Genomic DNA, 21699 nt, shown 5'->3' on the forward strand with positions numbered 1-21699 from the left:
CTAAATGTTAGGTGCTATGATTACTACTCTGTGGACCCATACTTGCTTGTAGAGTAAGCATCATCATGCGCCAAGTAAGAATAAGGGTTCTTCTATTAGGATAAACTCATAAAGGCAAATCAACTGGTAGACATTCTTCTGATCATCTGATTGCCCAAAGTCCTACGTCTAACAAAGGCCTCATGCACACGACCGTTGTGTGCACCCGTGGCCGTTGTTCCGTTTTCCGTGATTTTCTGCGGACCCATTGACTTTCAATGGGTCCGTTAATAAACTCGGAAAATGCACCGTTTGTCATCCGCCTCCGTGATCCGTGTATCCTGTCCGTCAAAAAAATATGACCTGTCCTATTTTTTTGACGGACAACGGTTCACGGACCCATTCAAGTCAATGGGTCCGTGAAAAAACACGGATGCACACAAGATTGGCATCCGTGTCCGTGATCCGTGTCCGTAGGCTACTTTCATACAGACGGATCCGAAGATCCGTCTGCATAAAAGCTTCTTCAGAGCTGAGTTTTCACTTCGTGAAAACTCAAATCCAACAGTATATTCTAACACAGAGGCGTTCCCATAGTGATGGGGACGCTTCTAGTTAGAATATACTACGAACTGTGTACATGACTGCCCCCTGCTGCCTGGCAGCACCCGATCTCTTACAGGGGGCTGTGATCCGCACAATTAACCCCTCAGGTGCCGCACCTGAAGTGGTTAATTGTGCGTATCATAGCCCCCTGTAAGAGATCAGGGGCTGCCAGGCAGCAGGGGGCAGCAGGGGGTAAGTATGATGCGTCTAATATTGCTAAGTAACCATGGCAACCAGGACTGCAGTAGCGTCCTGGTTGCCATGGTTACCGATCGGAGCCCCAGCGATTAAACTGGGACTCCGATCGGAACTCTCCGCTGCCACCAATGATCGGGGGGGGGGGGGGAGAGGGGAGGCCGCACCCTGGCCACCAATGATATTAATACAATAGAGGGGGGGCCGGGGGGGGGCGCACACTGGCCACCAATGATAATACAATAGAGGGAGAGAGGGGGGGCCGCACACTGGCCACCAATGATATTCAAACTGGGGAGGGAGGGGGGTCTGCCCCCTGCTGCCTGGCAGCCCCTGATCTCTTACAGGGAACTATGATACGCACAATTAACCCCTTCAGGTGTGGCACCTAAAGGGGTTAATTGTGCGGATCACAGCCCCCTGTAAGAGATCGGGTGCTGCCAGGCAGCATGGGGCAGTCATGTACACAGTTCGCAGTATATTCTAACTTGAAGCGTCCCCATCACCCTGGGAACGCCTCTGTGTTAGAATATACTGTCGGATATGAGTTTTCACATGTAACTCAAATCCGATGGTATATTCTAACATAGAGGCGTTCCCATGGTGATGGGGACGCTTCAAGTTTAAATATACCATCAGATTGGAGAAAACTCCGATCCTATGGTATATTAACTCCTGACTTTACATTGAAAGTCAATGGGTGACGGATCCGTTTGCAATTGCACCATGTTGTGTCAACGTCAAACTGATCCGTCCACATTGACTTGCATTGTAAGTCAGGGCGGATCCGTTTGGCTCCGCACGGCCAGGCGGACACCAAAACTTTTTTTTCATGTCCGTGGATCCTCCAAAAATCAAGGAAGACCCACGGACGAAAAAACGGAACCCCGTTTTGCGGACCGTGAAAAAATACTGTCGTGTGCATGAGGCCAAAAAAGAAGAAGGGTAGGTGCTGACTTGTAAGATGTAGAAACCTGGGCAAACTGATGGTCTGAAGAAGGTCTACTGACTGAAAACATCTACCACCAGTCTGAGTTGCCTATGTGTTTAGTCTAATAAAAAAACAACATGACTTGAAGTGCGCTGATGTTTGATCTTTGTGTTACCCAGGGTTGAGGACCAACCACCAAAACCTCCCAATGAAAACCAGAGTGGCGCAATTAAATGTGGACCCAAACTTGGATGGACCCAAACTAAGGCCAGTTTCAGGTGTAATTTGGCTGCATTCTACAGCTACATAGACATCCTGCGGTAGTACGGAACCACCACTTTTCATGTGTGGACTTTTAATAAGGCCAATTTCGCATGCGTGGTTATTTTACTTGCCTTATAATGCTTAGCTTTTCCTGCCTTTAATTTTAGTAAATATCTAATTTATGATTTTTAAAAACAATTATAATCAGCTTCAAATATTTGGAGTCATGCACTGTAATACTGGTTCTACACAACTTGGCCATGGTTACAATTCTAAATGTTCAGTCCCTAGATGTGACCGATCCAATACCATTGCAATATATAACTTTCAGGAATGTGACATCCCCCGTGTGGGATCTGTAATTCTGAACATGTTGGTTATCACCCAGCTTTTTCAAAAATAGAAATAATAGGGTTAAAGTTGAACACATGTTTAATATGGGAGAAGATTGTGATTTGAAGACTTACATTTGCTATGGATTCAGAAATAACATTCTTACATAGTAGTGAATGTGGTTTTTTAGCAGTCCCATTCACTACACAGGTAAAGAACAATGCAGCTTTTACAGCATGCAGATTTGAATTTTTTTTGTAATGTGTTTAAGACTTTTTTCTCCTATGTTGGTCTCAGTGCAGTAAAAAAAATATTATAAAAATTCTGATCCTAAGGGTATTAGTGAATAAAACATGTGGTACCGCCATGGGGTTTATCATTTCAGCACTTCCAGAAATTTACCTAGAACTGAACAAATTATACTGCTGATGGTACAGTAATTTCAGCTGGCCAAAATTTTTACTTCACCTGATCCTTTTCTCCCTTAAAGGGGTTTTCCAAAATAGGTCATCAGTATCTGATTGTGCAGGTTGATAGACTTGGGACCCCCGCCAATCGGTTGGTTGAGAAGGCACTGGCGCTTGCAGTAGTGCCGCGGCTTTCTCCAGCTTTGCCTAGGCCGGTGACGTCACGTTTTTCTGTCACATAGCCTAGGCACAGCTTAGACCTATAGAAGTGAATGGGGATGAGCTGTGATACCAAACACAGCCACTAGATAATGTATGGCGCTGTGTTTGCTGAGCAGAGAGAAAGCCGCAGTGCTACAGCGAGCACCGGTGGCTTCTTAAATAGATGATCTGCAGTGGTCCCTGGTGTCGGACCCCCACCGATCAGATACTGATGACCTATCCAGAGGAGAGGTCATTGGTATGAAAGTCTTAGAAAACCCCGTTAACATCAACTGTCAGGGGAGAGTCAGTCAACTTCCCTTTTCCATACAACAGGTTAATGTTAATGTGAAGTTAATTTTCGGATTGAGAAATCTTCTCGATAATAACACGTATGGCGCAGAGTTCTTTGTTCAGGATCCATGGCTGAATGACTGCACTTTACAAATTTGACATTTGACTGATATGAAGAAAGCCACAATGACACGAGGTCAATGATCACAAAGACGAGTCTGAGTCACTGAACGAGTTCAGACAGTAAGGTGCTGATGTAAAGTGGTCTCTATGGATCAAAACAGGGTGATGAAAACATCTGTAGTTATAGAAGAGGACAATGGGAGATAAGAGAACAGTGATTTCAGCTCGTCACCAGGCTACAATCTGAGGCATTGTCAAATTTTATGAATCATGTCTGATAATGAAGTATAAGACAACTTTCTAATATACTTTGTTTCAAATTCCCTCAAGATATCTGCTTGCCTGTGGAGCATTGCAAGTAAATTGTTGTATGGTTATTGTGATATATTAACTAAAGTAAAAAATGGAAATCAGACATCATATAGTACATGATAACCTCTTAGTAACAAAGCTAGAACCAGCCCTGTACCTCACATGGATCCAGAGATCTCCACATTCATTGCTCTGCTACATTTAGATCAAGCTGGCAGCTCAAGGGAGTGTCTTTTCTGCTGAAGCTCAGGGGGCGTGTCTCAGCTCTCCCTATCACAGCTCAGGAGGCAGTTGAAGGATGAAACTGAGCATGTGCGGCCTTCTCAGTGAGCAGGACAAAGAAATAAGAAAATAACAAACAGCATGTGGCGCTGTACAGATACATTTTATAGAATAACTCAGTGGCTATGCTACATTTTAAATTACATGCAATTACAAAAGTATTTATATCAAGGTTTGAAAACTGTAGAATATTTTTCGTGGGACAACCCCTTTAAGTGACATCATGATACTATGACATCATTCCTGCACATATTTTTATACTTTCATATGGACGCTACAATTTGGTCTCTTTTTGGTGGTATTTACAAACTTACTGTCATATGTGTCCCATACATTTTGTGACAGTGTATTACGTAGCCAATCCCTGGAGAATCGAACACAACAGTAGCAAAAATCTGTTTCCAACTTCAGACTTAAAGGGGTTGTCTCACCTCGAACACTGGTGGCATATCGCTAGGATATGCCCCCACTGTTAGAACGGTTCCACTTCTGAGACGCGCACCTATCTTTAGAATGGAGCGGCCAAAGTTTCAGAGAGCACACCGCACATGAACAGCCGCCATCTATTCATTTCTATGGGAGTCTGCGCTGAAGTTTTCTGAAGTCCCAATGAAATGAATAGAGAACTCAATGCGCAGGCGCAGCCACTACTCCATTTACTTTTAGGGAACTGCGGGAAATAGCTAAGCCAGCATATATGGAGCATTAGGGTGCACTCACACTGCGGAATTTGTTGCAGAAATTTCCACAACTGAATATCATTTCCATTAATTTAAATAGGATGAAAAGCACATGGATTTCTGCAAGACACATTCAGGTGAATGGAAATGATTTAGGCCCCTTGCAGACGAGCGTTTCCGGATTAGGTCCAGATGCGTTCAGCGAAAAATGCGCGATTTCGCAGGCAAAGTCATTCAGTTTATATCGCGCGGGTGCAAAGCGTTTTGATGCGTTTTGCATGCGCGTGATAAAAAACTGAATGTATACAAACAACATCTCTTAGCAATCATCAGTGAAAAACGCATCGCATCCGCACTTGCTTGCAGATGTTTGCGATTTTCACACAGCTCCATTCACTTCTATGGGGCCAGCGTTGCGTGAAAATCGCAGAATATAGAACATGCTGCGATTTTCACGCAAAGCACAAGTGATGCGTGAAAACCAACGCACATGTACACAGCCCCATTGAAATGACTGGGTCCGGATTCCGCCCGCATCACGCATTGCAGCCGCGCGGAATACTCGCTCGTGTGAAAGGGGCCTTATAGGCTTTCTGCAAGAAATCTGAGGCGTGTGAGTGCATTCTTAAAGGGGTTTTCCAGGACCAGGCAGGTCCCACAAACAAACCTTAATGATATATTACATGCCTGTAAAAGAAAGTTTGCAATGTATTTAGTTGATTGGCGTCTTGGGAACCAGATCACATGAGGCTCCTCTTCTAAAAATTGAGCTTCCACCGACATCATGTCCTGTACCAGGTTTCTGGCCCAGTTGGGGATGTCACTTCTTCTGTGGATAGGGCCAGAACTATTCTTCTCTCTGGTACAAGTGCATAGCTCTGAATCCACCTCATCTGTGCAGGTGCCAGGGAGAAGAATAGTTCTGGCCCCGTCCACAGCAGAAGTGACCTCCATTTATAGCCCAGGTCGGAAAGGACGTGACGTCTGTGGGAGCTGGATTTCTAGCAAAGGAGCATCATGTAAGGCTTTGTTCACATCACCGTTCAGCCTTTCCGTTCTCCTGCCCCGTTTAGTGGCAGGAAAACGGAAAGGACGGATTGGGCACATAACTGAGCCGAACGGAGCCCACGGGCTTTATAGACTATAATGGGGTCCGTTAGGTTTCCGCTCAGAAGAAGATTTTGAAGCAGAGATAAAAATTGTGCATTCAGGACTTTTGTCTTCGCTTCAAAAATCTTCTTCTGAGCGGAAACCTAACAGACCTCATTATACTCCGTTCGGCTCACTTATGTGCCAAATCCGTCCTTTCCGTTTTCCTGCCCCTATACGGGGCAGAAGAACGGAAAGGCTGAACGGTGATGTGAACGAAACCTAGCCGGGTTCCCGAGAGGCCGATCCACGCAACTTTGGAATGATAAGTATATTACCAACGTTCTCCAACAGGTGTGTTATGTGTAATTAAGGTGTGTTAGAGGGACCCGCTGGGCCCCCTAAAAAACAAAAACTTTAATACAGCACCCAGAGAATTGTATGAGGACATTTTGGGGCACGTTTTTTAAAACTGGAGCTTTATACGCCCGGTCTTAATAAGGCCGCTGGTGGTGGATCCGCCGAAGTTGTGTAGGTAGAAGGGGGTCGGCCTCTACATAACTTCAGAGGATCCATCCCTGCTTCTAAATGTAAATGAGACAGGTCTGCCGGCCCGTCCCCTTCCCTGCCCACACCACGGCTACTTTTTTGGACCTGGCGTGATCGGGGAAAAATCGCAGATTGTGACGCAAAGGACCTCTGTGCCGCAATCTGCCCCAGAAATACGCCTAATGTAGGCAGTTTAATAAATGACTCCCATTGTACCTCTATATCAGGGCTGGCCAACCTGCGGCTCTCCAGCTGTTGTAAAACTACAATTCCCAACATGCCCTGCTGTAGGCTGATAGCTGTAAGCAGTCTAGACATGCTGGGAGTTGTAGTTTTGCAACAGCTGGAGAGCCGCAGGTTGGCCAGCCCTGCTCTATATGCTGGAATCCAACATGAAGATAATTGGATGCCATATTACAGCAGTACTTTTTTCAGATATGTTTAATTCTCTAGAGCATGCATGCTCAACCTGCGGCCCTCCAGCTGTTGCAAAACTTCAACTCCCAGCATGCCTGAACAGCCTACAGCTATCAGTCTACAGCAGGGCATTGTGGGAGTTGTAGTTTTACAACAGCTGGAGGGCCGCAGGTTGAGCATGCCTGCTCTAGAGTTATGGTGAATATATGCTCCCCTGATCAAGGTGAATATAGAGGACTCCATTCTCTACCATAATGGTTGATGCAGCCATCCCAATCTCTGCAGTAATGGATACCACCCCCCATTCTAATAGCGGTCAAAGGTTGTGATGCGCTGCTTTATGAAAGTCAAAATCAAGCGAGATATTGCCCTTCTGCTCCACTGAGTTTTCCGTCCTGTCTGAGCATGTATTACCTTTTAACAGATGTTTCACCCCAAAGTCTCTACCTACCACTGTCCTTGGGGCATATCTACAATAATGGTGGATAGAGTCCCATTCTCTACAGCAGTGGTAGATGCAGACCTCTTAAAAAAAATAAAGTCCTCCTGCAATCCATATGAAAGGTCATATCAGGATTCCCGTGATCCATAAGATGGATACAAGCCTCTAATGGGCTATAATAAGAGATAATGATCTATACTAGCGGTACACACAGTCCTTCAATGGTCTACGGTGGAAACAGTCCTTAGTAGCAAACATACAAACAGTCATTAATTTTCTCTTCTCAAGTCGATTTACTGAATATTTGCTGAAGATTTATAGGACTTATCTTTGCCCTATGTTCACCTCAATAGCGCCGGGTGTGAGCGGCACAAACCGGTGACCCCAATCCGGTGGTATTAGCCGCCAATCTCCCTGATATCAAAGCATTACATGAGTTAAACCGGGAGCTGCCTTAATGTTTGGGCGTTCCCGCTGCGCTCGTGTTATTACGGGTTGTGTTAAAACAGACGGTAATGATAACGTTGTGTCACACTCGGGCCATCACAGAACAGGTGGAGAAGACAATCGTCTTAAGTCAGCAGGTTCAGCAAGGAATCCCGACGGATAAAAGTCTTTTTTGCGGTTTCGTAATGATAGCTCCGTGCAGGAGACCTGTAGCTGCTTGCCCCTCCGTGCAACGTCATTTAGCATTTTCCCTATGAGCTCAAGTTCAGGGCAGACACTGTAAAAACCCAACGACGGACCGGCAGATGCATAACTACCACAAATGAAAGCAGCACGGCACTAATGGAGGATTTTATAAGTCTGAAATCACAAGCCACCCGCAACGCGCAGCACAGAAGAGCAGTAATGTGCAGAGTAATTGGTGGCTTCTTGACTTTATTGGCAATGTCGCAGGCTGGTCCCTATAATAACACAAGTTATAACCCGTAATACACGTGTAAAGGTGCATGATTGTGTCTGTAAACTCACACATTCATTCTAGGCGACTGTATGATACATTGTTAAATTGTGTGTCTGGCTCTGCTATGTGGGAAAAGTGGCTGGTTATGTTATGGGGGCACTGTGGCTGGCTGAGCTATGGGAGCACACATCACTGTTATGGGGGAAATGCGGTTGGCTGAGCTATGGGAGCACACATCACTGTTATGGGGGAAATGCGGTTGGCTGAGCTATGGGAGCACACATCACTGCTATGGGGGAAATGCGGTTGGCTGAGCTATGGGAGCACACATCACTGTTATGGCGGCACTATGGCTGGCACAGCTATGGGAGCACACATCACTGTTATGGCGGCACTATGGCTGGCACAGCTATGGGAGCACACATCACTGTTATGGCAGCACTATGGCTGGCTGAGCTATGGGAGCACACATCACTGTTATGGTGGCACTGTGGCTGGCTCAGCTATGGGAGCACACATCACTGTTATGGCGGCACTGTGGCTGGCTGAGCTATGGGGGCACACATCACTGTTATGGCGGCACTGTGGCTGGCTGAGCTATGGGGGCACACATCACTGTTATGGGGGCACTGTGGCTGGCTCAGCTATGGGGGCACACATCACTGTTATGGCGGCACTGTGGCTGGCTGAGCTATGGGAGCACACATCACTGTTATGGTGGCACTGTGGCTGGCTCAGCTATGGGAGCACACATCACTGTTATGGCGGCACTGTGGCTGGCTGAGCTATGGGGGCACACATCACTGTTATGGCGGCACTGTGGCTGGCTCAGCTATGGGAGCACACATCACTGTTATGGCGGCACTGTGGCTGGCTGAGCTATGGGGGCACACATCACTGTTATGGCGGCACTGTGGCTGGCTCAGCTATGGGAGCACACATCACTGTTATGGCGGCACTGTGGCTGGCTCAGCTATGGGAGCACACATCACTGTTATGGCGGCACTGTGGCTGGCACAGCTATGGGAGCAAACATCACTGTTATGGCAGCACTATGGCGGGCTTAGCTATGGAAGCACACATCATTATTATGGCGGCACTAGCTGGCTCAGATATGGAAGCACGCATCATTGTTATGGCGGCCCTAATATGGGGCACTGTGCCTGGTGAAATTACAGATATACTGTTGCTGACTTTATTATGGGGCACTGTGGCTATATATCATTGTCATGGAGCACTGTGACATTATTATACACATGCTCTGTCTGCTATAGTTATGGAGCTCTGTGGATTGTACTTTTTTTGGTGGCACTACGGATGGCTGTGCTACGGGAGCATTATGGCTGCCATTATGTCAGTGTGATGGGGGCACTTTGGTTGGCCTCTTTTATGAGGCTACTGTGGCTAGTATTGTTTAGGCGCTGTGCCTGGCATTAATATGGGCATACTGTTGTCCATAATAGGTTTTAAGAACATTCTATAAATTGGGCTTCTAAATGCAGCAGAATTCCCATACATCTAAACATAGACCTAGCAGAGTGCAATAAGCTATCATCAGCTGAACAGTTTCATTCAAATTTGTGACTGAGCATAGTCCAAAAGGTTTTTGATTAAAATATATTTCACTCCAAGTTGCCCATCCTCATTAATATGTGGTCTGTTTGGGTCCAACTCCTGGCACCCTTGCCGATCAACTCTTTGATGAACATTGCGGCCTCTTCCTTGGCAAGTGACGTCCATTGGTCACATGGCGCATTTGGAGGTCAGTTCTATTCAAGTGAATGATCCTGGGCTGCATTACCAGGTACAGCCACTATACGGTGTACGGCGCTGTGCTTGGTATACTGTGAGGAGGCCACAGCACAAACCAAAGCGGCTCAACCTCTTCCAACCGCTGATTGGTGGGGTGCAGGGTGTTGGACCCCCACCAATGACATATTGATGATCAATCCTGAAGATGGGTTATCAATATCGGACTGCCAGAAATACCCTTCAATAAGGGACCTTTCAGGATGGGCAGAGGCAGACCTTGTGTTCCTGGGGACCCAATGCAGGATCTATAACAGGCCCTCGCCTACAATGGGCCCACCCATAGACCTCTCTACCCCCTGAGTAACCAGGGCCCACTACATACAACTGCTGCCTCTGAACCCGCCCCTGAGGATAGCTTTGAGATACATTGTTTCCATCACATAACTCACCAGCAGCCTGGTGTTCTACATCGTATCTTGTACCTTCTAAGGATCCTTCAAGTCACCTGAGAGTCTATCCCAGGGAGCTTCACCCACGACAGCCACATGACAGGTAAATTCAGCTTTCTGATGCTAATTGAGCACATTTTTGGGAGAGGCGGACGGGTTCTGCCTAACAATGATGGGTGTTTCCCTGAAACCTTATCAGTATATCAAAGCTGTTATTGTGTCAACGTCAGGGGGTCTGCAGCTGTCACTCAGCTCTGAGCGGGGAAGGGTCACGGCGAACGGATGAGCGACATCACTTACAAGACCAGACTAACAGTGACATACCTTGAAGTTACAGCAAGTATAAACATAAACTGCTGTCTCATAGACGCCTCTGATCGTGGCATTGACTTGTTGTTAAAGCCGCGTGTAGATCTGCTTATTTTGCAACCGCCTTTAAGACGACTATTTATAGTCGTGACAAATGTTTATGGGTACTTGATGTTTGCATAAATGCACACGCCCTCCAAATGATGACTTTGCATTCACAAGACAGGATCAGCCCATAATGTGCGCAAACTGAGGACGGATGTGAAGAACAAGAATATACCGTACATACATAATTTTTTTAAATGTTTCGTATCATAACTGATCGTCAGAATTTTTGTTTTTGCTGTCTGGCCAAGAATTTTTGTGACCAATGCAACTGATTTTATTGGAAGAAAACCACAGGCGGCCATACCCATTAGGTCAGATGAGCGATCATTTGGCTGACAGCTATTACTCCTGACCCCCATACTCGTGCATGCTCTGCTCAGCAGAGTGTGCATGTGTTTTCATTAGGGAAAGGGGAATAAGCCATCCCCCACTCTCCCTTGAGAGCTGAGTGTTGGACATGTTGAGATCCAACATGCCTGATCCTTATTTCCTTCAACATGTGCCATGAGGAGAGAGTCGGGACACTCCATACACATTAGTGCCCCCTAGTATTATTAATGCCCCCATTAGTGGCCCCCAGTGTTCCCGCATTCAGCCCCAATTCTGCTTGTAAAAAAAAAAAAATATATATATATATATATATATATACAGTATCTCACAAAAGTGAGTCCACCCCTCACATTTTTGTAAATATTTTATTATATCTTTTCATAAAACAACACTGAAGATCTGACACTTTGATACAATGTACAGTAGTCAGTGTACAGCTCTTATAACAGTGTAAATGTGGTGTGCCCTCAAAATAACGCAACATACAGCCAATAATGTTTAAACAGCTGGCAACTAAGTGAAAATGGCCAAATTGTGTCCAAAGTGTCAATATTTTGTGCGGCCACCAGTATTTTCCAGCACTGCCTTAACTCTCTTTCATGGAGTTCACTAGAGCTTCACAGGTTGCCACTGGGATCTTCTTCCATCCTCCATGATGACATCACAGAGATGGTGGATGTTAGAGACCTTGAGCTCCTCCACCTTCCGTTTGAAGATGCTCCACAGATGCTCAATAGGGTTTAGGTCTGTAGACATGCTTGGCCAGTCCAGCACCTTTACCCTCAGTGGTCGTCTTGGAGGGGTGTTTGGGGTCATTATCACGTTGGAATACTGCCCTGCAGCCCAGTTCCCAAATGGAGGGGATCACGCTCTGCTTCACTATGTCACATTACATGTTGGCATTCATGGTTCCTCAATGACCTGAAGCTGCCCACAGCCGGCAGCACTAATGCAGCCCCAAACCATGACACTCCCACCACCATGCTTGACTGTAGGCAAGACACACTTGTCTTTGTACTCCTCACCTGGTTGCCGCCGCTCACGCTTGACACCATCTGAACCAAATAAGTTTATCTTGGTCTCATCAGACCACAGCACATGGTTCCAGTAATCCATGTCCTCAGTCTGCTTGTCTTCAGCAAACTGTTTGCGGGCTTTCTTGTGCATCATCTTTAGAAGAGGTTTCCTTCTGGGATGACAGCCATGTAGACCAATTTGATGCAGTGTGCGGCGTATGGTCTGAGCACTGACAGGCTGACCACCCCACTCTTTAACCTCTGCAGCAATGCTGGCAGAAGACAACCTCTGGATATGACGCTGAGCACATGCACCCAACTTCTTTGGTCGACCATAGCGAGGCCTGTTCTGAGTGGAACCTGTCTTGTTAAACCGCTGTATGGTCTTGGCCACCGTGCTGCAGCTCAGTCTCAGGGTGTTGGCGATCTTCTTATAGCCTCGGCCATCTTTATGTAGAACAACAATTCTTTTTTTCAGATCCTCAGAGAGTTCTTTGCCATGAGGAGCCATGTTGTACTTCCAGTGACCAGTATGAGAGAGTGTGAGAGCGATAACACCAAATTTAACAACACCTGCTCCCCATTCACACCTGATACCTTGTAACACTAACGAGTCACATGACATCGGGGAGGGAAAATGGCTAATTGGGCACAATTTGGCCATTTTCACTTAGGGGTGTACTCACTTTTGTTGCCAACGATTTAAACATTATTGGCTGTATGTTGCGTTATTTTGAGGGCACGCCACATTTACACTGTTATATGAGCTGTACACTGACTACTTTACATGGTATCAAAGTGTCAGATCTTCAGTGTTGTCCCATGAAAAGATATAATAAAATATTCACAAAAATGTGAGGGGTGGACTCACTTTTGTGAGATACTGTATAAAAAAAACTCATCCACTTGCATGCACAGAGCACTCGCTCTTTACTGAATGCAGTAGGGAAGGGCCTTTGCTCCCAGCATGGTGACCTCATCAAGCAAGGAACGTCAGGTCCTGCTGCATCCGGTGAAGAGTGAGTGTCCCTGTTCATCCAAGAGTATAATTATTATTATTATTAATTTGATCCCTTAAAGACCAAGGGGGTCATTTATTAAGACTGGAGTTTAGACACCAGTCTTAATAAAGTCCCATCGCTGGAGGTGGATATTCGAAGTTATGAAGAAGCATCGGCATCTCCATAACGTTGACGGATCCTCCGCCACTTCTAAATGTAGGACAGCTTCCTTGCTGTCTTACATTTAGACCATTTTCTAAGCTTAAAACAGGCATAAAAAAATGATGAATGAGATGGAATTCAAATTTTTTTTCACATGTATATGAAAAGTCAATGAAAGAATCTTTAGCTGATATTTCAATATAAAATATTTAAAAATTGTCCCTTCTGATTTAAGTTTTTTTTCAAAGGAAAATGTTGTGAAATCAATGTTTTAAAATTAAAAAATTCGAGAGCACTAAACTTTGGACTAAAAATGTCCGCCTCCATTGACCATTAACCACTTTGGTTTTGTTTGCACTTGAGGGATCTCCATGAATGTTCTTGCATATAAAAGTAAACCTCGCCCGCTCCCCCAGTTTCATCTCTAACGAACTGTAATTAATGGCTATTATGCTAGTGGGCAGATTCTTAGTGTTTTACAATGTGATGATTAGTGGCTGAAGGTCCATTTAAACATCTAGAACATCTAGAAGGCACAGAAAGTTGTCCTTACAGGTTATGGATAAAAACAAAAATTGAGAAAAATAAATCAAAAACTTTCACAATTTCCCATCATCTTTTTTTTTTTTCACAATGTGAAAACCTATTAAAGATATTCACCTCACTTCTACTAACTTTAGAATGCAAATCAATTACGTGATGAATTGCCTCTGCTATTTACCATGCACATATGTAAGCGGCTTCTAGATAGTGCTAATCTCTGTCATTAGATAAACTCCTGTAATCACCCCCAGGATCCCATTGTTCAGCACCTCACCTGCCAAACTGTACACAAATGGCTTTATCCTCCGGTTAGGTTATGTGTGACATACAACACTGGCTTAGTTGTTCTGTTGTATCATTCAAAGAGAGAATGTTTTGTAGGGTGTAAAAAAAAAAATCTAAAAATCCTCCTCATTGGCCTGTGACAGAATCAAAAGTCCGTAAATGTATGATTGTTTTTCTTTTCAATAGGATAATGATTACTGTATTTTTTAAGTATATTCATGTAACATTACCAACTACCAAGAAAATACTTGGGTTTTTAATTTTAACTTTTTTTTTTACATTTTCTCACTCTCTATTATTAGTATTAAGACACTTTTAAATCACCACTGAAAAAAATGTATGTATTATTATCATTGTTATCAATATTATCATTTTTAGATCGACATTGAATTATGTTAGATTTTTTTTTTTTTTACATTTTAGACCATTTGCATGAAAAAAGGTCATCTATATATCGTAATTGTTTTTATATAAAGGTAGCATGTCATTGTTAACACTTTAGGTAATTATAATGTACCCTATAAACCTACCTGACATACCAATGACGTACTATACTGTACAATATGAGAAATTAAAAAAAACACTTCAGATATTGAAATTTAAGTAATCCTATATTCTAATTGCTTGTTATTCATCTGCATACCAATTTTTTTCTATGAGAAAATTCATCTGATTGGACAAACATGCACTTTTTGGTAAATGCAAGAATTTATAAAACTGTTGCTAGTGAACAAGTAAAGGCCTGATAAATTAAATTAAATTAAAGCATTTCTCCCCAACCATGATGGAAATATATAAATGGCCAGAATGTACAGAATGTACTAATGTCACAACATTTTATTAACTGAAAGACCCGGGGGCACATGGGTCATTTACATCAAAGTATGAAGACGCACAATTCTGACCCATGCATGTCTTAAAGTCATGGTTTTGCAGACAAGGAGGAGTGAAGACCACACAGGATTTTCACTCTTGGACCCAGTGGAAAACCAAAACAAGCAAGTTTTCCATCCATTGACTTTATAAAAGACTGAACACTCAAATCAATGGGCTACATTCCAGAAAATACATTTCCTCGCACTACCTTCAACACCCTCACGCCCCTATACTATCTTGTATTCTCAGTGCCTTCTCACCCGATCTCCTGGAATTTTATGTAATTTTTGACAAGTTAGAATAAAATAACTATCCTTGCACTATGCTAATCTATAGACACTCACTCTCACAGGCTGTAGAGAGTCCATAGGGACTGTAATAAAGTTATTTTTGGTTGTGGTAAGTAGCTGGAAATTCCATCACTATGTGAAACCAAAGAGAACGCAAGGAGCCTATAACCTGCATAGAGCTACTATGCTCCTGAGGAGTTGATTTTATTCACAAATGAAATGTGGCCTCGCTCTATAATCTGCCAGAAGCCACCCTGTGATTTACTGAGATGAAAATACGTGATGGGTTTGTTGATGTTTTACCATATAATAAGCTTAATATAAGTAGGATTGACCTTAACTTCCTTGTTGTATAAAGATTCCTTCACACATATTGAAAATACACCCCAAAAATGCTGTGAAAAACTCTAAAACCATCAAAAAATTAAAACAAAAACACTGTAAAAAATAAGATAAAACAAAGTGGAGGTAAAATATTTAGTAATGGGGGGGAATCAAAATAAATAGTTTTATTATTTGGCAAAATATTAAAATATTTGACAAAAACTTGCTTTTCAATAGTTTACAAATAAAATCAACTTTTGATTATTACAAAAAAACACATGGACATAAAAAATGCTACAATAAAATCCCTATAGATCATACACAAAGTTCAACATTTGCTTGCAGTTGCTTAAAAAAGTAGTTTTTTTTGTTGAGTATTTTTGTTTTTCTGGCAGTTTGTGATATGCAACCACAGCAGGTCCTAAATCAAGCTAAACTCAAAAGAAATGACTCCACGTTGTAGGGTAATTACTGTGAGTTAGTACTTAGTACCTTTTTTGTCATGACATATATAGAATAAAGTTGTAAATTTCCAGAATAATGTGTTAGTGGTGCGTGTTGATTTCACGTAAAATGTTAAGGCCTAATTAGCTATTAACACTTCACACATGCCGTTTTGGAGCAGTTTTTTGATGCAGCTTTTGAAGTCAAAACAAAGAGCAGATTTAAAAAAAAAAAAAGTGACCTCACCTTCACAAACGACATAAAAGACTGCACTGAATGTCATGTGTTAAAGCTCGACACAACACCAAGCCAACTTAATCTGCATGTAAAAAAAACTAAGAAAATCACCAACAGGAGTATACTAAACCCATTTATCAACCCTATCATCTATGTAAATGTAAAAGTGTCACATTTCTTCTCAAGCTATATCTAATTTACATTGAATGGAATTAGTTCCTTACACGCCCTATAGTCAACATTTTTTCCTGAGGGTTGAAAAATATATATTTATAAGGGAAAGGTAGTAAAACCATTGGTGTATTTAATAATTTCACCATCCATTCCCAATTTTATTGCATCGTTTTTGTGTGTTCAATTGTTAGATACCTTATTATACATTTGCATCTCTTATAATGTTTGTTGTATACACTATTATATTGGATGTGTCCTAAGCCTTTAGAAATTTTTGCTTCAAAATAAAAAATATGACCATAAAGAAAGAGATTTAAAAATCCCAAATCCATCACCTTTCCACAATCCATTTAACGGAAATGCGCTTATTTTTCTGTCATGGGTTGCATTTTTCTGTTTAATTCTATTGATAAATTCCAATTTATTCTGCACTTCTAAATCCAAAGGTTTCCAGTAAGTTTAATATTGGATCTCATCCAAAATGTCTTCACACAGTCCTGTAAAGCTTCATTCAGGATAGCCATCTACTCAGTTACATGGAGCGGGGGGTTGGTATAGCATCCTATAAACACTGCACGCTCATCTGCAGGAGTCCAGCTACTCCCAAAATAAACATAAATATATTATATGATATCATATCCTCCTAGCCTGACGTCCCACAATAATCTATTATCTATCTATCTATCTATCTATCTATCTATCTATCTATCTAAAGATTTATCTAATAGACAAAAAAGATAAATGTGCTGGGCAGCACAGCAAACAAGGTGGAGAGACGGAGTGCCAGTAGCTGCAGAAGTGATCCAACATCCAGGTAATAATAAAACAAAAAATTCCACAGCGCTTCCAAAAAATAAATGATGTGTTTATTCGCATCTGGTGTAATAAACACATCATATTTTTTGGAAGTGCTGTGGAATTTTTATTTTTATTAAAGATCTATCCATCTATCTAGTATCTATCTATCTATCTATCTATCTATCTATCTAACGAATAGATACTTCCAAAACATGTGTGCGTTTATTCACCAAATAGCAGCAACGTTTCAGTCCTCTCAATGGGACCTTTCTCAAGCAGTTGTCACGTCTTCTATTCGTTATATGGTTGGTGGATCGCCTCTACAGCCGCTGGGACTCCTCCTTATATATTTTTTTGTGCTGCCTAAAACTTTTGTCTATCTATCTATCTATCTATTTATCTATCTATCTATCTATCTATCTATCTATCTATCTATCTATCTATCTGTCTGTCTATCTAACAAGGACAGATTTCTGCCCATTAACAAGCTCCGGTTGATGAGATTACAATGTTGATCTGTGCTCGTTACACAACCGTTAATATGATTTTTCCTCCCCTTATAGTTTTTATTTGTCCCCTGTTTATATGGAGCAATGTGCTGCCAACAAACGCAGATCCAATAAATCAGCAGAGTGTTTGTTGGGTGATCGGCAGCATGTTTACATGGGCCATGGAGCGTCGCTCATTCCTGACCATCGGCCTATGTAAAGGGGCTCTTACTAAAAGAAAATGCTTTACCAATTATAAATTGGAAACCCATACTAAATTTGAAAACTGCTATAACCAATACGTTCCAGCCCGGTAAGGCACAATTTGCTGCAACATTTGGTGGCTTTGGTCAATAATGGGGTTGAAGTTACACAATATTTTGCATACTTGATGACATAAAGGCCAGGAATCCAGTATCTGCCTTAAGAAAATTAAAATTTGCCGTTGTCACTTAGCCTGGGGGCTGGTTGTACCCAGACAGACGTGTTGTCAGGTTGGTGACGTACAGTATATTAGACGTGTCAGTGTAAGATCTGACGACGTGCTTTACATAACTCATGGTTCCTTCATGGTTAGCACATGAATATTTGAGTGTTCACCAGTTAATAACCATTATGAAGATAGGAAGACATCATCAATATTCCTACCCTCAGTACTAAAGCAATCAGCTTAATCAGATGGAAAATGTTCCATCCCTTTACAGTGGTCATCGGACCAACCCCAAAAAAATTCTCAGTCTTTACCAGTCCTTATCAGAGTACATACATAAATGGCAACCCACTAGAAAGATGATTGGACGATCTCCCTGTAGTACATACATCAAATGAACATCCATCTAGTAGAAAGTCTATGCCTAAACATTTGTTAAGGTGGCCATAAACATTAGTCGAGTCTAACAATGATTAAAATGGACTATTTCAACCAAAACTAACATTCGTCAGTTAAAATGTAACAACAAATTTAACAACGAGCAAACATTTTAGCCAACTTAATATTTTCGTCCAACAGTTGGACAAAAGATCTTTCATCCGTCGCCCGATTTCATTGAACGTGTATGGGCAGTTTGAACAACTGTAAAGGTCAATATGGACCAAAGTGTGCATGGCCGCATCTGAGAAACGAATGTTTGTTCCACCACCAACCAACTTCTATCTAATGTGCATGGCCAGCTTTAAACTGTGTGGCAACCTAGATTAAAGTAAGTTGTTACATTGTGGTATTATATTTATACAGGGAGATTCACTCGAAAGAGGCCCCACATATTCTGTAATAATTCCTGCTAGGAAGAAGCAATCTGAACGAAGCAACGTGCAATGTGCTCCTCGACATATGAAGCTTTGAACAAGCTGGGATGCCCGCACTTTGGAGCAATGAGGTAGGCGCCGGACAGCCGTCTCGTTATTTACCCTCCGTTTGCAACTTCCGGGTGCATACGCCAGTAACTCTTCGCTCGACTTCTCATCAGGTGGTATACATTATTGAGCAGAGCATCTTCATGGTGCGATGTGTACCCGAACATTTTTGAATTGGTCGTGAATCAACTTAATGATCATGACTTCCAGCAAGATGGAGCAACGCGTCACACCTCGGAAAGTACCATGGCAGAAACGGAATCCTTTTTCGGCAACAGGGCAATTTCAAAGGGGCTTTGGCTACCACAGTCGCTGGATCTTCCTTTGGGGTATGCTTAAAGGAAAAGTCTATCGGAAGAAGCCTAGCACTGTGAAAGATTTGAAGGAAAACATCCAACGTGAAATTGCTGCTCTCCCCTCCGATCTGTTTGTTGATACGTTCACAAACATGGAGTGCTGCGTCAAAATGTGTCCGGCAGAAAACGGAGATCCACTTCCAGCATCGTATATAATATGATCAATTACACATACGTCAAGGTACGTGTAGCATTTTTTAAATTTTGTTCAGATTTATCCTAACGGGAGTTACACCATAATATTCGGGGCCTCATTCGAATGAATCTCCCTGAAAAATGTAACAATTACAATAAACAAGTAACCTAAATACAAAAACAAAATGTAACTATGAAATATGTCACAACTGACCCATCTATATAGAGTTCCTGCAGGCCGGAGAGCCTATATATCATGCTGTGGGGTACTTCTATATTAAGTGTTATTATAACATGGTCATGGCTAGCTTACAGTAGATGAGACTATAACAGGGCCAGGAAAACCGAAACCCAAAAGGGCTCTCTACGCTAGGATGCAATGGGCTCAGTAATCAACATATTAGAGAATTTGTACATTAAAGTATGAGGCTGCCTCATGTATTGTATAGAACAGAGATGCCCAACCTGCGGCCCTCCAGTTGTTGCAAAACTACAACTCCCAGTATGCCTGGACAACCTACACAGCATATTACAGCATGCTGGGAGTTGTAGTTTTGCAACAGATGGAGGGCCACAGGTTGAGTATCTCTGGTATAGAATATTAAGGGTCCTTGTGCACAAGAATTGGGGGAGCTTGTATATTTTGTACAATGTGGCACGTCTATTAGAATACAAGAACATACACATTAAAATAAAACAGGACCCGTATATTAGATTATCGGGACCCTAGTTGTTAGACTACGCGGAGCCCTTACATACGAATAAAAGGGAGCTGTGCATTAGAGTGCTAGGGGCCCTTCACAATCAATCACAAAGGGCCCTTATATTAAAATACATTGAACCATGCGTAACAGAATACAAGAGGCTACAATCCTCAGCATGCAGGCTGATTAATAGCGAAACACAATAAACATAGTAGAAAATTAATATAATAAACACAAAGCATATTGTATATCAAACACCCCTACCGGCAGGGGTGCACCACCAATGAGGCCAGGTGAGGCGATTGCCTCAGGCAGCACCAGGTAGGGGCAGGAGGGGGGCAGAGGAAGGGCCCTGGGCAATGAGCGCTTTCATTGTGGCAAAGGGGTTAGGTTAAGAAATTGGCATTTGGCGCTCTTTCAGGCAGCAGAAAGGCTAGGTGCACCCCTGTCTACTCGATAGGCAAGAAGTTACCTGCAGCTTATGGTCCCCTAGCCTTTGAATGTGTAACACCCAGCATGTCCTGACAGCTGTAGGGCCACACAATTTGCAGAATGTTGCTATAGGCAAAATGTTGATTCTAATAGCTTTACAAACAGCAGACTGGCATTGAGGTGAAGCCAAATTCCGAAAGCCATGTAAACAAGGTTATAAACCCTCTTAGGCCCATGGTGCCCAATTCAACGTACTCCCCTCCACCCACAAGGCTGGCATAGACCTGTTTACCCCATGTATCAATAACCTAGACGGAAAATCGTTACATTGTAGCACAAATCAATACTATAAATGTTTTTACATGATAAGTACTACGTCACCTTTTGTTAAATGCTACAATAAATGCTGCACTGATGGAGGAAAATGTCTCATTGTGTCCAATAAAAGTTCAAAAGAAGACATTTTATTGGTTGCGAGCAATTGTTTTGTCATCCCTGACGCCCTGAGAATGAAGACGAGTACTAAGTCCAGCCCGAATCATCAATACATCTAGGGCCTACCTGTTGGGTACAACTCTGGACGGTGCAGACAGTAGGCAGTGCATGTATGCAACCGAGTCATGGGGTATCACACAGGGAGTGAGAGGTAATAGCAGGCTACAGGTGGGAAAAGTTGTGTGTTGACACCGACAGGTAGGAAAAATGACTTTAAGAGAGAGACAAATGTATCGTCAGTAGCAGGCGAAGATATACCCAGCTAAGCAGCCCCCTTCTGTGCCATCCCTCACCCACCTCATTACTCCATAGGCTGCTCCGTCCTGATACAGTATCCAGCAGGAATGAATCCCCACACTGTGTATGGTGCTGCAGATCTGAGAGCACTGAATACATTACAGCAGACACAACAAGGGATCCTGCTCAGAGCAGCCTCCATCACCGCCCACTGGGAGGCGCTCCACATGAGATCACCCGCCATTGGCTCAGTGACAAAGCCTGCCCTGCCCTGTGTGATCTGGCAGAGAGGAGAGGAGGGGGCGATCAATTTCATGTTCAACTGCAGGACACGGCTCATGGAAAGTTTACAAGACACAAAGATAAACACAAAACTATCTGTATGATATA

At 42.9% G+C, this 21699-nt stretch overlaps 1 protein-coding gene across 3 annotated transcripts in view; it reads right to left on the reverse strand.

The window, feature by feature from the left end:
* LYPD6 (LY6/PLAUR domain containing 6) overlaps positions 1–21473 on the reverse strand; it is a 47587-nt gene extending 26114 nt beyond the window's left edge. The window contains exon 1 of one of the 3 annotated variants that reach the window (XM_040441374.1): positions 21370–21473. The gene's annotated coding sequence lies outside the window, so the exon portion shown is untranslated. Of the gene's footprint in view, positions 1–10212; positions 10288–10536; positions 10610–21369 lie in introns of those variants that run through there. The other 2 variants (XM_040441375.1, XM_040441376.1) reach the window with 2 other exon arrangements.
* Between the last annotated feature and the right edge of the window lie 226 nt (positions 21474–21699).

This window comes from Bufo bufo, chromosome 7 (assembly GCF_905171765.1).
Source record: "Bufo bufo chromosome 7, aBufBuf1.1, whole genome shotgun sequence".
In the NCBI taxonomy this organism is placed as follows: domain Eukaryota; kingdom Metazoa; phylum Chordata; class Amphibia; order Anura; family Bufonidae; genus Bufo; species Bufo bufo.